Here is a 9,831-nt window from a genome sequence, read left to right as displayed (position 1 = left end):
GTGGCCCCGCCCTACCCCAGGGGGTCATGATTTGACAAAATATGAACCTACACTACCTGAGGATGATCCCTCATAAGTTTCATTTTTCCTGGCACAGTGGTTCTTGAGAATACTTTTAAAACATACCACCAAATTTTCATTAATACCCTATTATCTCCCCTTGAATGAGGACATGGCCCTTCATTGAACAAACTTGAATCCCCTGTACCCAAGGATGCTTTGAGGCAAGTTTGGTTGAAATTGGCCCAGGGGTTCTTGAGAAGAAGTCGAAAATGTGAAAAGTTTACAGGCAGACAAACAGACAGACAGACGGACAGACAATCAGACAAACATCGTACAAGATACAGTACAGGCCACGAGTTTTCTGCAAAAAACACGGGGCCCCGTGGACCGCAAGTCCACGCTTTAGCGTGGACCTCGAACCTTGTCGGCGTCTTTGAAGTCAGCGTGTCTGTGCACCGTGTAACACAGTGTGTCACAGTTCTGATGATAAATAATTTTAACATTCTCATTGCCCTTATTTAATAAAATTAAATCAACTTTCGAAATATTTGTTGTACTTTTTCCATACATATATAGGTAATATCGCATACAGATAATTAAACTAATAAGATGCCTTTAAACTTAATAACAACGTACTTGTGTCCAGCAAAAAAAAATATACAATCACGTTTCAAGTTAAATCCTAATTATATTAGTCATAAAAAGTTCAATAGACTATTATTATATTACACTAAGAGGAAACACGCTTTCATAAACGAATAACTTAATTGTCTCTACTTTCGATTTTGATTTTAACTGTGTTCTCTTAAATCGTTGATACAAGATCGTTTTCCCCTTCGTATAACATATCAGATGCGTGATTATACTAAGTGAATTAATTATTTTGTAAGAATTTAAATGTACATGTCCTGTGTCTAGATTATTTTTTTAAGGATATCCGATCTTCAGCCAGGAAGGATAACTCCAAAAATTAATATTTAATTTAAAATGCATCAAAATGAAGCTTGAAAATGAATTTTTTTCATGCAACAATTTTCATTTTATTCATCTTTTTAAGATTCAAGGTTTTTGGAAGTCATATAAAAGGTCTTATAAAAGTTGACATTTGTACCCTACAAAAGGAAAAATATTAAAACAATTTTGGAGAAATAAGATTTTCTTGAACCCAGCCTTAGATACCAATGCTTATTAGCATGATATGAAATAAGAAGTTATTTGTGGTGTCTTGCAATGATAGCAAAAGCCTTTTACATTATGTATTATAGAATACATGACGGAAATAGAAGACCATAAATACCAAATAAGTATAAAAATCATGACAATTTCTCTGAATGCCTGGATACCTATCGTTTTTTAACCTAAAATACATTTGTTGATCAATATGCAATTAGAAAATGCATTGCTGATATTCCAATTTGCTTTTTCTGCAAAAATATCGGAGATTTGATAATTTTCCCTATATAATATGACAAGAAACAAATTGACGCAAGCGTCAAAAATCGGCCGCAAACCAATTAATCAATTCTTTCATAAAACAATTAGAAACTGAATTTTTATATTTATCTGTTGATTAATATATATTATCCCTGTGACATTAAACATTTGAATGCGACATTCCAGGATTTTCTTCAGTACATAATACATGTACATTGCTAGATGTACAATATATTTATGCAACTTACTCATAGTCCTCTGCGTCCCCGCATTCAGTTTCATTTGTACAAACGAACTCTAGCGGAGGTTTGATGTTTAAGTAGCTTTAACACTTAACCATTAAAACTAACCTTTAAACTTATATAACTAAAGATAGTTTAACTTTAAATAAAACGTAACAACCAGGGGCGTAGCAACGGGGGGGGGGGGGGGGGGGGGGCCCTGGCCCCCCCCCCCACTTTTTTCCCCAACCTTACTTATACTATAGGAAATGTTAATTGAAAGCCTGGTTGCCCCCCCCACTGTTAGTGATGTACAGAAAATGTAGTATTAGAATTGGTACTTGAAGTAGTTGACACTGAGAAAAATTTACCTTTAACCTCCCCCCCCCCCCCCCCACCACAAAATCGGATTTTCGCCTTTGGGGTTTTCCCTTTTTTTTTTTTTTTTTTTTTTTTTGTTTGCTTGTCAAAAATTTTTCTCTGGCTGGCCCCCCACTTTCAGAAACGATGCTGACAACTATGTGGGGCTCCTCGCTCGCTCAGAGGATGTTTAAACCATAAACTCCCTCTAGATCCGCCACTACATTTCTTCTCTATCTTGTTTTAGTGTGAGATGTGGCGGGAAAAAGCTTAGCATATTGTAAAACGCGCTTTATCCTCGTCTGTTGGAGCAAAATCTCATTATATTTTGTCTGATAATAAATTAACATTTAGTCATATTTTTGAAAATTTTCCGTATTAAAAGTAGATTGTATATTTATATTTACACGTCATTTTAAATCATGTATGCGACAAATCCTGTCGAAGACAAGTAGAGAAAGTTAATTCGTTTATACATGTATATAACGCGGTCCTTGCTTTAGACTATGCCCAACATGTGTGCTTATTTCTCCGCACTTCAGTTACGTCGGAGTTTGTCAATCAGGATTGGATGAAACATTTAACCCAATGGCCATTATTTATAAAATTTAATTTTATGATTATTGTGCGTTTTTGTTAAACATTTAAACACTCTTTCTTAATATTCTATTACATGAATGTTAAATATTTTTTATTCAAACTCCGCAGAAACGCAGCGACTTAGAACTTTCATATCATAATACCGACCGCCTCCTGGCGGCCGGTAATAAACTTTAATCTTTAACTTTAAAGAAATACTGTGGATAAATTTACATAACTTTGCGGATTCAGAGATACTTTTATGAGTATTTTTGATTACTAAACTGCTAATTTTATAAACCTGCGGATCGGACTACCTTAAATACACATCAGACTCGCACATGAATTCTGCTCTTTGATACCTATACTCGGCGAATCATTGGACAGGTTCAGATAAGGATTATTGCTGTAAGTCTAACACTAAAAATTTGTAGTTATGTAAAATATGGAGATAAATATTAAATTCGGTAAACTCGAAAATCTACTAAACAGGCAGAGATGATAATCTAAATAATTTCATTAATTAAAATAGTAATAAAATTAGTAAACACGCTGAATACAAAAATCACCATCGAATTGTTGTAAAATGAAATGTGCTAACTTCAGTACGAATATTACTTCATTCTGAAATATTTCGTGTGAAAAGAAGAAAAAACGGTTTGAGAAAACATAGATATTGAGCGAATTTTAAAAATGCCCCCCCCCCCCTTCTAGAAAGCGATACGAATCAGTTGGTTAAAACTTTATAAGAGGTCTGCAAATTTATGTAATTTTTTTTTTAAATCTTAATCTACAGGATACATTATTTGTGTCTGAAAAAGGATAAATAAATAAAAAAAATAATTGTAAGTTTATAATTGTTGTTTTAGTGAAACCTGGAAGGTGAATTTCGCATGATAGCAGTTGAGTGTGTTACGTTATACACTTGCTGTGGTCCGAGCGAAAGAATTTGAAAGGTGTGATAAACATACGGCGCCCCTGGTCCACCGGCAGGGACCCAATATATTTTTTGAACAGGTGTGAACTCGGAACTGACCATAAGATTGTTTCAAATCACAAGAGAAATTCTTTCCGCGTAAACAGACTTTCAAGGTCACCTAGCGTCATGGTATTTTGATTGACAGGTGATGCACGAGATTTTGTGCGTACAGCATATACAGAGAACGAATTAATTGCATTACATGGGTTGAATATGAACAAAAGTTGTTGCAATTGTTAGAATTATAGAATGATTAATTGTGACCTCCTTAGCTGAAATAAAACGAAGAATTAAAAAAAATACAGACTATATGTTAAAAGGGGGTTGTATGAGTCTCTCTCTCGCTCTCTCTCTCTCTCTCTCTCTCAGGTGTTGCTCTTTATACACTTTACAAGAAAAGAACAACTTACTGAAATAACTACTTACACTGAAAGGATTTTACAAACACAACGTAGTGAATACTTCTCTATGAAAATAATGTTTGCTGTTACGAGAAATACGCTTTGAAATTATTGCATTAATTTCGTGTTTCTGCTGACGATTTTCGCATCCACATTCAGAATAATTCAAGATGAACAAAATAAATGTATTTTAATTAGGAATATACATGATAATGCTTGGATCGTACAATAGTACTATACATGTTAAAACCATGAACATAAATACAGCTGGGATTAAATTTTATACTGTACTATACAGTGTATGAGACACGAATCAGCTCAACACAATTTCGTCTTCCTTTGTAACATGAAAACATGAGATTAAATTATTCATTTGAAATAAAATTCATGATTTTGATTTTGTAATAATTTTACTAATATAAATTTCTAGACACACTGTTAATTCAAATGAAAATCATTCAATTTTTTTTTTACCGATATCTAATCTCAGTATCATGCGTGCCATTCGAAGTCCAATATCTGGTAGAATAAAAACGATTATTATATATACATAAACCAAAGTTATAAATTTTCATCAAAATTTATTATCAAATCTGTATCAGAAACAAACGATTTTGTAATACTATTTATACGGTGCAGCTTAGAGAGGAATTTTCTGGGCATGCAACGGAACGAAATTTACTGGACATGGTGCGACACGGAGGACATTAGCCGAGATTTTTCTAGACACGGTGCGGCACGGTGTGCCTACCTGTATATTTCAAATCCACACACACCGTGCTACACCGTGTACACGGTGTAATACAGAGCGTTTCACACGGTGTTTTTTCCACCGAGCGTTGCGAAAAACTCGTGGCCTGTACTGTATGGTCAGAAAAGCTCACTTGAGCCTTCGGCTCATATGAGCTAATCAGTCATTTATTCTTTAAATATAGTACCAAATTTCCTTTATTATCATTTTATTGTGTTAAGCTAGTTTCCCTTTTGATTTGCTGCATGAAAACATGTTCCATTATAAAATCACTTCCTCAATCAATGTACATTAACATTGCTCACATTTAAGGCGATGTTACATATCTTCTCACACTCTTGTTATTGCAATGTATTTTGAGTAATAATAGATTCCGTTCACCTGATCAATACAGAGGACATGATCGGTCCTAAGGGAATGCTTACTCCTTCTATGCAACTGTTCCATCATTGGTTACAAAGGGTTATATTTTTACCTTTTCCTCCGTTAAACATTGATGAACAAAATTCAAATTCATTAACATCAACCTTTTCATTCGATCAATTCATAGATAAAATAGATGTTAAGTGAACTACTAAGTTATCCTCATGTCAACATAGGACAATACACAACGGTGTAGATTCTCGGGTTTCTGGAAGACCTTTTCTTTTACCTAGTGGTCATGGAGAAAAGACTGTTTAAGAAATGTCAAATACAAGACTTTGTTTTAAACTTGTATTATTCTATCATGAACTTCTACAAGCTAGATATAAATAATATTGATTGTAAAAATTTACCAAATAGTACACAAATTGTCAAGTACATTGTATAGGTAATGTATCAATTACATTACCATAAAACATAATATTTATATTAACATATCATTAAAATATCAATATTACAAATACTTATACAAAAAGAAAGTACTTCAATACAAAAGTTACAAATACAGCACATGTGCAGAAATACACTAATCTATATATTAGCACATATACTAATATACACTAATAACGCATCACTCCCATTTTTTTTTATTGAAAGAGCTAATGTACATATGAAATTCAAACATTATCAAAAAAGGCTATATAATAACAGGTAATACCTACGAAAAATATTGCACCAAATATGTAAAGAGTTGTAACATTTAACATTATTCTTGTATTAAGGCACAAAATGTTACAAAAAGTACGTGTAATGGACCAGTGAAAATACCACTGTGAATTCATTTTCTTTTTAAAGATGGTCCATGAAAAAAAATCAATAAAGTATCATCAAAAGTATTTGTATCATCATTTTGCTCTTTGGTAACATATGAATACCTACATGTATACAAATGAAACACCTAATTTGATAAAGCCTATGTTTTTAAAACAATTTTAATTCATAGGTTATAGATGCTTTTCTGTTGAAACAAAATCAGAGCATTAGATTTTAGCATATCTTAAATACAATTTATGCCTTTTTGGGCTGCACTTTTTACATACAACCTGGGTTTTTTTTTTTTTTTTAGGATTTCACTCCAACTTTGAAGGTGTGTCTTTTAGACCATTGTGCACAATACATGCGACTTTACAGTATTCCTTTATTACTTCCTTTAAACAAATGGTATTGTCTTCCATTTTAGAATTGGAAAAATAGATAAATAAAATTAGCTCTAAGGTTTAAAGCTCTTTTTCTGATTAAATAACAATTACATACTATATTATCATGCTTAAAAAATGTACAACATTTAAATACAGTAAATAAACAAAAATTGAATTAGAAACTGTTTTTCCTAACATGAAAATAAACAATGTTGAATAAATAATTAGGAAAAATAATAATACAAACAATATATGTCAACAATATTATATGTCAGAGATTGCGTATCGTATTCAGTCACAATTCTAAAGAGATTTGTTATCAATATTTTTAACGTTTATTGTATAGAAAGGGCAGGCTATTCAGCCATCATTTACATGTTATTCATAAAATGTTCAAAGAACATCAAGAAAACTCTTCTTGCATTTGTAATTTTCACGAATAAATATAAAAACATTGCATTCCATACATGAATTCCAAAAACTTAAAACAAACCTTAATGATAACCAACAAATTGATCTTGAAAAAAGACCTCTTTTGTTTTGTAATCTACATTAAAAAAGTTCATATCAAACAGGAGATTGCAGACTTTAAAAATCATACTTTATTTGCAAGAACTTCATTTCACATGATTAAGAGAGACTTTTAGTTCCCCAAATATTTTGTTGCTTTATATGTTATATATACAAGAAAAACCAATTTTTTCTTTGAAATTAATGAAAAATTGGACTGGTTCCAAAACAACTAATGACCCTCTCAAAGATTCTTGCAAAAAATTGGTGAAATACAGTATATCAAGTTCCACATGGAATTATCATGAGAATATGAAATTTGGATGCTACATGTATAAGACCTTCAGTGAAGCTTGCCTAGTCTGATCACCACTAGATCCAAAGAAATTGGTAGGATATGACAACAGTCTGAATTAGACTACTTTTTGAACAAATGAATATTACTGAAAGGGACTTGAAGTTTACACAATATTAGCATGATTAGAGAAGATGTTGGAATTCACAGCTTTGGAATAGACATGTTAAAACACTGTATTTAGCTATTCAAAGCTGAACTTCTCGTTTCAGTCTCAATTTTCTGAAATCACAATATTTAATGTATAATTGTACCACTCTGAGCATCTGTAACTTAACTTTGAAAGGCATGTCCGGAATTTGGTACATCACAAGACACGTACAAAACACAACTAAATTCAGAAGACAAAAGTAGCAAAGCCATGTACAAAACACTATAAATTCTGAAACAAATAACAAAGCCAATATCACTGAAGATATATACCGTATAAGTGGAAATTTTAGCAAAGCGCAAATTTAGCAAATTGTCCTTACCATGCTTACAAATGGGTATTAAATTTTTAACGAGTAATTTTAGATATAAGAAAATGTCACCAAAGAAGCCATTACAACTAAAACACATTTAATTCAAAGTGATATTCAATTTTTGAGATCTCAGCACCCCCGCTAATAATGCCAAAACTAAATCCTTGCTCAAAATTCTACTTCTTCAGTTATTATATAATTTAATCTTAATTTGGAGACTGGTACAGGAAAAACAACGACAGTTTAAATTGTGAAAAGCAAAATTTTGTATTACAAATTTAATAAAATTTTACTGTCACAAAATTAAAATAGAATGACCAAGATTTAGTGAATTAAAAGACAAATATTACATGTACTGTGGAATCATTTACGTTCATGGGGGTCAATGTTCATTGGATTCCTCAGTTAAACATATATTTTTGGGGCTGAATCCAAAGAAATTCCAAGCTTTATTCATTTTCATTTCTATTTTCAAGAAATATCACAACGACCAGCATATATAAATGTACAATAATATTATCGGAAATTCTTAATGTTTTTTTTTTAAGGAAAGAGCAGGGGCTTACTCCAAAAACAACAACAAAAGCAACTTTAGCTGCAATGATGTGCCAATACGCCATAAAAAAGCATAGTCCACAGGCATGTTGGGGTCTTCCGCAAAGAATCCTCTGTACCTGGAATGGATATTATCAGTCTAAGAGCAATTTGTGGTTTGAAGGTACTGTATGAATTGTGTACTTAAAAAACAGGCCTAATATTTTAGCAGCTTTGGCGAAGACAATAATGCATTAATTCATGAATCCTGCTAACTAAAGAGATCCCTTACATATACAGAACGGACACGTGTAGCTCTTATTTATGATTATGCAAAAACTCCAAACCCAGTGAGTACCCTAAATTTTGAATACACCAAATCATGTAAATGTACAGTATTTCTTATAATTATTCTTTTTAAGTAACAATCAAGGTCTAGATAATGAATACAGATTGATAACGAAAAAATATTTTCAGTTCAAGAGGTGGGACCAGGTGCTGCCTAGAAATGACATAAAATCAATGATGTTGAATAATTACAAAATAATAAAATTGATACTTGCAAATAATAAAACACAAAGAGGCCTTGATAAAACAAGGAAAGAGCAAAGTAGTCGAAAGGGATGGGGGTCATATACTTTATCACGGAGCTATTTACTAACCTATATAAGACAGTTATAGGTCAGGTATAAAATATAAAAATGTCTACAAAATATATTTTTCTCTTTTCTCAGAGGCAGTCTGATTAAAACCCCACTTCTCCTTTCACTCATCATGGCAGGTTTTAATCAGAATCTTAGAGGTTACCCTTTAGCACTACTTACATCATCTCATTTTCATAATCTAGGCGAAAGCATAGGTATAGTGTCCAGCTCTTGATCCCTTGCAATTTTCTGATGTCTAAACTAGGACACGATAATATTATCCTAAGTAATTTCAGTTAAGTGTGAAGTTTTGCATTATGTAACAATATTTTTCTACAGAAGCATCTAGCGTAAACAACGCACGTCCCTGCTGTGTTATTAGTTAACTCATATTATCAACAATGAACATTGACACAGAAATATTGCACAAGGAACCAATCAGGAATTAGATTGTATATTGAATAACGTCCCCTAGAGAATTTTTCACTCATATGGAATCAGGAATTAGAAGAAACTTCCAGTCGTAAAGCTTGCAGTTAGGAGGCATGTACTATTTACCCTTGAGTGCAGCTGTCATCATACATGTAGGTTGTGACGTACTGCAAAACATCATACTTAACTGAAATTACAAATAATACATGTTACTGCATGCAATTTAGCGCCTATATAGGTGAAAAGTGAATTAGCTTGAGAAGTAAAAGATCTAAAAATTATCTTCAACTTCCCTCCCTAATCATGTGAGCTACATATATTGTGTATTTGAGCTGAAAATAAAATAAAAAAAACATAATTAAACATGGATTTACGTGATATATGTTTTTTCACTAATTTGAACATTAATATCCATACGTTTCTAAAGTTAAATTGACTTTAAACTGTGTCCAATATTTAAATCCAAGTTGGTAAAAAAAACCCGGATATTGTTTTGTATTGTTTTAAATATCTGATATCTGTGAAACAGGATTGATTTATATTGTGCTTTTATATTTTATAGGTTTCACAGGTTTGCACTCAGATCATTATTCAGGAAATAC

Source organism: Saccostrea cucullata, unplaced genomic scaffold, assembly GCF_032062105.1.
Source record: "Saccostrea cucullata isolate Sc308-1 unplaced genomic scaffold, CSIRO_AGI_Scuc_v1 ctg2061, whole genome shotgun sequence".
Classification (NCBI taxonomy): domain Eukaryota; kingdom Metazoa; phylum Mollusca; class Bivalvia; order Ostreida; family Ostreidae; genus Saccostrea; species Saccostrea cuccullata.
The sequence above is the reverse complement of the archived record's forward strand: the minus strand, read 5'-3'. Positions refer to the sequence as shown.